This window comes from Schistocerca cancellata, chromosome 8 (assembly GCF_023864275.1).
Source record: "Schistocerca cancellata isolate TAMUIC-IGC-003103 chromosome 8, iqSchCanc2.1, whole genome shotgun sequence".
NCBI lineage: Eukaryota > Metazoa > Arthropoda > Insecta > Orthoptera > Acrididae > Schistocerca > Schistocerca cancellata.
Genome location: NC_064633.1, coordinates 386,247,364 through 386,256,749, shown reverse-complemented (window position 1 = coordinate 386,256,749; position 9,386 = coordinate 386,247,364).

The window sequence follows — 9,386 nt, the reverse complement described above, 5'->3', positions numbered from 1 at the left end:
TAGGTCATACATTCACTTTAACGACTGCTGAGCTTTTGCACTGCACTAAATGTCATTATTACCTATTTCTTTTATTTTTATACCATTCCATGAGTCTGCATTACTTTACCACGTATTTATGACAAGAAAAAAAGGAAACCTTAACCATTAGAGACATAAACTTGCTATAACTACAGTTAAGCGGCTACTTAATGATAAGCCAGCTCACGAAACTGTTGCCAATAGTTCAACAATCTGTGTGTAAACAGATATTAAAAGTTTCATCCAAATAAAATTTAATGCTCTCACTCCTTTTTGCAAGAAAATCTACTTGTCAAGAGTCTCATTTAGATGTTGGAGAGCATAAATTTTTTGACAGAGTAGTGTAGGGGTAGCCCACTGCCACGCTCGAAACCCCAACTGTTTTGTCAGGTTGCAGACCGATGACCTGTGTGGCGACGTTAGTTGGAATGAAAATAATATTCAAGATTACTTCCTATGTTACTCAGAGTACAAGTTGTTGCCGTGTCTTGTGTGACAGTTGCGGACCATGTAATCCGGAGAAGAATCCGCTGAATCCAACAAAGGACTCAATGATGCTGTAGGCGCTGTATCAGCTTGGAGAGGAAGTCGATGACACCCTGGCGCGGGATTTACCGATCACTGTCGAGGAAGGCACGATCTCTCGTTAACCCTGATTGGAAATGGCAGGGACTGCGTTAGGTGTGTTTTGATTGATAAGCAGTTTTGGGAACTACACAGTGCCTCCGAAATCACGGCCATGTTGCCCCATCAGGTGGACTGTGATGCTGAATGCCATGATGTAGTGATGGATGCTGAACTTGGTCTGCCGGTGTGGTGGATCATTAGTCGCTTGACATGCTCGAGATTTATGGCCGCTCCTTCCCTGGACCAGAGTTGTGCTGGTAGACCTCTCGACTGTCCTTCGGTCCCGGCCGCTCCTCTTGCTTCAGTACTGGTTGCTCGATTTCATTATCCATGGGTAAGTGGTCCCTTCTTGTAGGGCAGCAAGTATAAGACAAAAACTAGAACAATCTCGCATACAAGATGTTAACATACCATAGTCAGAGAATTAAGAGCAGCGATATGAACACTGCATATTACACTGATGAGTGCTTTAGTCTAGCAGATATGGAGTATTTTTGTCGTCGAGGAGGGGTTCTGTTCTACAATGTCATTCATATTGTCAAAATCAGTATTGACCTTTTCTTACCATCAGCAGTCTACAGTTCCTCTACGGTGTTGACATGTTCATGCTGCCAGCTGTTGATAATTCCACATGACTGAGTAGTGCTGGGTAGTCGAAATCAGACATTTTAACTCTATTATTTCTTTACTAATTTGTCACCTAACATACTCCATCATTTTAATAAAATTCTGCCACATAATGCGATTTTGATTATAAATGTTTCACATTTACGTCTACTTTGAACCTTTTAGTCCTTGAAGCACAAATAAAATATTATGGTACCCAAACTTTATTTTTCTAGCTTTTTTTCGTCTACTTTCCAGCATGAATCCATTCCAAAGATATTTCATTGATGGTTTTTGAGTTTTCATGATTTATTCTCTTCCTGAGACAAAAGCAAATTGCACAAAAACCAAGTATCACCATAAGGCTAGAGGTTGTTGCATTGATTATAACGTTATTTTGTTTACACATCTCTTGATATTTCCACACATTCTGTAATATTTGATCTCCTGTAATTCGTCGCTTTTCTGTAACAACCAATTCATCTATTGCCCATAGGGAAGTGGGATCTAAAGTTTTATTCAGGAAGGTCAGGTCTCACATGTGTAACATACTAAAGACTTCCTCTGGATAATACAACATTGGCCGAGTTCTTGTATTTATCATGGTATCTGCTATATTAGCACGAAGGTAAAACTTTTGTCATCTGTATCACATTTCCTTCCATTCATTGATGATTCACATAGTTCTACCATTTATTCTCTCACCCCTGTAAATATCTTATTATTGCAGGAATTCGCTATTACAGTCCCTAGCAAAAAAACGTGTAGTGTAACCAGTACCTGGTAACACGTCGAAAAAGTTGTTATTGCATTAATACTACTTCTTTACACTCAATTGGCCTCATATTTCCTAGGAACCACTGAATTTCAAATGAGAGATTGTAAGTTTGTGCCAATTGTGCTGGAAATACAGTGACTATCTCATTGACACAATTGCTAATATATCCCACTGATGTATCAACATATGTACCCCTTTGGTCTGACACATGTAACACTTTATTAGTTTGTACCTGTGCCCACATATCAACCATTTTCCGTTCGACCAAATAAGCATAGATCCTGAGAACAAGATTCCACACTCCAACAGCTAGATTTTTATCACCCCTGTTTCATACACATGCAAGAATAATGCACCCATAATATCATATTTCGATGTTATATCCAACACTATGTAGAAGAAATGAATTATCATGAATTGCTTCCTTCCTCAGGAAAGCAGCACACACCACAGAAAACTGTTATAGCATACTAAAACCATTGTATTAATATAGGTAACGCTACACAAAATTAATGGCATTACGCTGCGAATTTATCATTTATCCCTAGACCTAGGCTCAAAAGGTACCCTCTGTGCAACTCTTGTTCTGCATGGTAATTTGTTTCTTTGAGCTTATGATTAATGTATTTGCGGTAACGCATCGACTGCATCCCTTAAGGAGTCTGGTCTGACATACATGTACATTTCGCTAGTAATTGGGACTTGACATTGATCAGCGAAGTCATATCCACTACCTGTTGCAGTCCTTGAAACTACAGCAAGAATTTTACGATTTTCCGTCTTCGTGGTACATAGATTTGCTAGTAGAATCCATTGTCGTACTCTGTAAGGAGGTAATTTACTCATAGAATGCGCAGTTCGCTCTAGGTATTCCGGTGCCTCTGTAATTGCCCCTTTCATCCATTGTCCAATTTCTTGAATGTTTTTGCAAATTGCATCACATGTTTGCCCTGCATTCCTGTCGTTGACTGCACAAAATCAAAAGCTGATAGCATCTTTCAACCACACTCTACTTCCTACTGTGAAACACCTATCCCTGTGCGGTTTTTCTGAGTTGTATGCGCTTTCCACTAAGCTAAATAAACGTTTCAATCTAAAATGTTTCTAATGGTATAGTGACTTAACATGGCCTTATTCTGAATGACAATGAATTTGTGTGTGGAAAGGACTCATGTGCAATATCTTCACTTTCAGTAGGTGACATAACTGTTTCATCTGATCAGACATAAAATCACTTCCTTGATTTTTGACTATAATTTCTGGTACACCAAACTTCATCAACCATTTACTAGCCATGGCTTGAGCTACAGTGCTCGCACTTTGATCTGGTATTTCTCTCATTACAAGCTATCTGGAAAAATGGTCTATCATCCTCAGTACATACAAATTACCCACTATGCGCCCATTAAATGGTCACAGTACAACACTTACTATCAACTGTAAAGGACCTTCCAATTATGATATTCGTCGAGGCGGTATCTTTTGGTGACTCAAATCAGTTTGTTGAGCATATGCAGTGAAAATTCGTTACATATGGCTTCACATTCCCACATCAAAGTCTCAACCAAATTTTTTTCGCAACTCATCTGTCAGTAGCTCTCCTACGTCCATGTGCTGATAGTACATGGTCATGTCCTTGTAACACTTCAGTTTGTATTGCTGCGTGAATGACGATGTACATTCCACCATTAATTGTCTTGCACAGTACACCTTCTTGAATAAGAAACTGTGGTTATTTCCTGTACACTTGACGTTATATATTCACTGCTTGCACTTTTTTCAAAACTATTGGATTCAGTCGGGATACTTACAAAACTGCAGTTTTTCTACTGAGCATATCTGTGTTTTTGTGCCTGACATCAAGCTTGTGAACTATTTAGCACTGAAAGTCACTCAATTTTACCTCCCATGCTGTTAATCGGTTTCAAGACTTTTTTGGTCACTTCAAGAATGCATGATCCATAATAAATTTAATTTTATGGATATGTAGGTCGAACTGGAAATACGAAATTCCGAATATCAAAGCTAACAACTCATTTTCTGCGATAAAATAACTGCATTCAGTCTTATTAAGCTGGTGTGATGCATAAGCTACCAGATGTTCTCGTCTATGCATAGTTTGACATAAAATGTCACACATAGCTGTATTTCTTGCATCACAAGGTAATATAATTTTTTAACTAAAATCAGGAAAATTTATTACAGGATCTGAAACGCTGCTTGACAGTAAGGTACCCATTGAAACATAATCACTTTTCTCAATAAGCTATTCAATGCTTGCAAAATTTATATGCAAACCCTTTGATGAATTTATGCAATAATTTGTCAATCCAGGAGATGACTGTAGTTGCTTAACTGTTTGTGGACCTGAAAAATCATGTACAACCGAACTGAGGCGAGAATCTTAAATAACTTGTGACTGGGCAAAGTGACATTTTTCAGTGCCTAATGAGGTGAGCAGTTTTCATTCCATCAAATATTTCACTTAAGCCCTCTACAAGTTCCTACAGGCTCTTTTTTGAATAAATTTTTTGCATCCAAGATATAAAGCCTATTTATTGTTTTAAACATCATAGGACTCAATTTTCAGAAACGACTTCCTGTCACTTAATTCTATACTCGATGTTAACAGTTAACAAATTCCTCTTATGGAAGTGAAACATGGACGATAAATAGTTTAAACAAGAAGAGAATAGAGGCTTTCGAAATGTGTTGCTACAGAAGAATGCTGAGGATTAGATGGGTAGATCACATAACTAGTGAGTAGGTGTTGAATAGAATTGGGGAGAAGAGAAGTTTGTGGCACAACTTGACTAGAAGAAGGGATCGATTGGTAGGAAATGTTCTGAGGCATCAAGGGATCCCCAATTTACTACTGGGGGGGGGGGGGGGGGGGGGGGGAGAGCGTGGAGGGTAAAACTCGTAGTGGGAGACCAAGAAATGAATACACCAAGTAGATTCAGAAGGATGTAGGTTGCAGTAGGTACTGGGAGATGAAAAAGCTTGCACAGGATAGAGTAGCATGGTGAGCTGCATCAAACCAGTCTCAGGACTGAAGACCACAACAACAACAACAACAGGACTCAGTTTAATAAGAGGTGAAATGTTGCAGGTGAATTTTTTACCTGAAAGGCCTTGTGTGATATTGGTAGTTTTGGGACAAAGTAAAAGCTGTTTTCTCCCACCTTCTGGACTGTCTTCAATCTGGTGATATGCGCTCCTTAATTATATGGTAATAAGGAATTTACACGTTCCAGGCTACCAGAGTTTCAGTTGTATTTGTAAACAGATTTGCACCAGTGTCTGTACATTTGATTAGAAGCCTATAATCGCAATAGAATCCTTATTTTCGTGTCTCATGAGGTGAGTTCTTTGGCATGATTAATATTCTTGCTGACCAAGGATTATCGCTGTGCTCTGTTGCATCTTCTTTTCAAGTTGTTGACCTATGACCTGTTCCACTAGTGGCTGGGCATATTTTGATAACCTATATTGCATACAACACAGTGGTGCATGACTATCTGTTGGAATACGATGCTATGTTATGGGTATGGCAGCTAAAGGACCTTCTGAATCTCATAGATCTTTGTACCAAACTAACAGTGTCTCCTTGGTTGTTCGGTCATTAGCCTTTAAGTGACTATATTATGCAGACATGTGGAAGGTTTTCTTGATATTGTGCTCTGTCTTTGACCCTTCAATGTCTTCTCCATCGACTACACGTAGGGCATCTACTATCAGTTCCTTCAAAAGACTTACTTTGTTAATTCCGAAATCATCGAGGCTTACAGGCACCACAACCTGGCCATTTATTTCCCTAGAATGTCTATGCTTCTTCGTATCAAAGAATGCTGTTCATCCAGGATGTGATTACTCGACAGAGTTTCCATTAAACGTAAAGCTTATTATGGTTGATCGTTGTTTGTCATAATCCAAATTAACTATCCTGTATCGACAGGTATCTGTTGTGTAAGACGACTTTTAATGTACATGTATACAACTTAGTTGATACTGCCTTAGAAATGGATGTACCCTGCAACACAGAAGGACCTTCAGCTGTTGTGCCCATCGAAAACGAATACCTGTTGAGTTCAACTGTTCGTGGCAATACCAAAAGTATAATTTGAGTACTTCGAAAATCCCTGCCCCACAGTTACTAACACCTCTATTTGCACCTGGAATCATATGTTTCCTGCCCTAAAGTTGGGATAGGCTGTCCCCACTGAATCTTTCTTGTTATCCCTTATTCGGTACAATATCTATATCGGTGTTAACAGTCTCCTCTTGTCCAGGAGATCCAGTGTAACAACCGGTCCCTTCCAAAGATTTATATTCCCTTCTATTTATCCAATATGTCAAGCACGAATCCGTCTCTGTTTACGTTTTTACAGTACTGCAATCTACTGGGAAGACTTGCTGAAGAGTGGAACATTCCCATTGGCGTTCGACGTTCTTTTTAGCGCTGTACTTGCCACGTTTTCTAAATTCACAATCCTGAGTTTTTCGCCTGAGCTGTTGGCAATTATAACATTAAGGTAGGTGACACTGCGCCTTTATATCTCCCTGCCGACGACAACAGTAACTTGTCTGCCAGATATGAAGATCTTCCGTTCAGTACACAACCAAGTGTCACTATTCACTTCTTGTAAATTCGTAACGTGATCTGAAGGTTTTTCATAGTGAAAAATCTAGGAAGATCCCTATGGGAAACAGGTTTTCCGTTTCATTGAGTAAGATTCTGTATTCGTCTGGCATTTGTTTGAGCTCAGAAGTCGGTGCATTTATTTTACTTAACCTGTCAGGATATAATTCCACTCTTCCGCCTCCTGTGCTAGTCTATTAAGCTACTCCCTGGAAAACGGTGCACACTTTTGTTTCCTATACCACTGATGCAAACTCTCCCTTAAGTCACTGAATGTAGGTATCATATTATGCACTTGAAGATACGAGATATCGGTTTCTGCCTCTGCCATGAGGCATAATTTCGCCATTCGCAAGCAAATTTCATCTGGTCAGCTACTTATTGTGGGCACAGCTCTAAAGACAGTAACTTGCTCTGTTGACTTCCTGGAGAAGGATCTTCTACATTTGTGGCTAAAGGATCTACATATGAAGGGGGAACAGTTATTACAGTTTCAACTTCATTGATACCTGATTTGGCTGTGCTGCTGTTTTGCCAATAAATACTGGAATTACTTTCTTAGCTGCATTCATTGTCTTCCACTGTTCATTATCCTTTACCAGTTATGAACTTGCCCCATAAGAGCTTCTATCGTCTCGTCTTGTTTGTACTATCTGACAGTGTCTATGCCATTTTTGTTCAATTTACCTTCATCTCTTTCACATGGCTCAAACTAGTAATAAATCTGACAACAACTCAATAGCTGGAGTTGCAAATATAAAACAAGTGCAAGTGGGTCCTAAACCTAATCATTAACCAACAATTATCTGCAAGTGGCTATATTTTCTACATATACAAATCTGTCACATGATGCACTATGCCACGTTCAATTAAAAGCTGTACAAATTATCGGAACAAGATACTCATTAAAAATAATAGCCTTCAACTATGATAACGGTGCCGGTTCTGTAGACCTATAAAATTTAACCTAGAGTCTTTAAGTCCTAACTTGGACATAGTGAACTATACAGTTTTTTCCTTTGAGAACAAACAGGAGTGTTTTCCCTTTGACTCACTATCTCTGACTGTCATTGATGTTGGTGTGTGGAATCGTTGCCCTCTAACTCCTACTGGCGCTGGGTTGGAGCACTTCTGATACCAATTGTAGCGATTGGCCACTGCTGGACTGGACACCACTACTGTTTTATCAGGATGCAGACCAAGAATCTGTGTGGTGCACTAGATGCAATAAAACAGTCATCAATATTATTCATTTTATCACCCAGAATATAAATCAGTGTCAAGTCTTCTGTGATGGCTGGTGGCTATATGATCCAGAGGTGAATCCATTGGCTCCAACACCAGACTTACAGTGATCAGCCAGAACAATATGACCAAGTACCTAATAGCTGGTATGTCGACGTTTTGCACAGATAACAGCAACACATCGTGACATGGAAGCAATGAGGCCTTGGTAGGTCACTGAATGGCCTTGGCTCCACATCAGCAAAACCATATCACCTACTTTGATGTTGTAGTGTGGGTCAACGGCTTAAATAGAAAGCTTAGCCTAGAAACTTAAAAATGTGCACTCCAGAGTACAATTTACAGTTGAACACCATACACAACATGAAATTAATTTTGTTAAAATAAACATTAAATGGCACAACAACAAGCATAAATTCCAGATATATAGGAAACTCGCCACAAGACATGTCATCACAAATAACACTTCAGGTCGCCCAAATCAACACAAACTAGCATTCTTTATATAGCACTCAATAATATAAGTTGAATTCATACCGCACTTGCTGTAAAAACCAAAACACTAAACATTTTAAAAATAATATCCTACAACAATGACTACAGTCAATCCATTGTTGAAAAATGGAATTTAAAAATGAAACAAACAGCATCGGTAACCCAGTCCTCATTACCCAAATAACCTATATAAGTCTGTATCCCTTTTCTTGGTAACTTTTCATATAATCTTACAAAGGTGTCTAGATCACGAAAAGTGAAAGTAACTTTCCACACACATGATAAAATACAAAATAGTTCAAGAGATTAAAACACCCAAAGCAGAGTTTCACAAAGCTCTTGTACATACATTAACTTGTGATTGCTGCTCTTACTGCTACACATAGCAAACTGGAAAAAACTTGGAAATCCGATACAAAGGGTGCACATTCAGTTACGGACATAAAAACCAACCACCATAAACTTCCATTTTAGACGAAATTGTCACCAACAAAAATCACCCCACACCATCCTAGATGGACCAGTCGTATTAGTAAGTAACCAATGCATTCAGAACTTTTAAGAATCTTTCACCTTGAAAAAGGAAACAGTTATCCTGAAGTTAAATACCCACGACTAACACATATACACAACAGCAAATCTACCTAACAGTCTCTTTCTCTTTTTCTGCACACCCACCCACTCACACCCACCCACCCATCCATCTGCCCACCCCTTACCCCCCATCCCTACACACACAAACATACGCTCAGAACCCTCCTACCACTTACCAAGATCAGAAATACCGGTAATACTTAACATTATCACTAAACGAAACCATCGACATACAAAGTTCATACTCTTAGTCAATTATCAATGTTTATTAAGCAAAAATAAGCAAATAAAATGTAATTTCAGTAATATAGTCATAGATGAAATATTATCTTGAGCTCTCAGTTTGTTAGAATTTTAAATAGCTTATGTTATTATTAA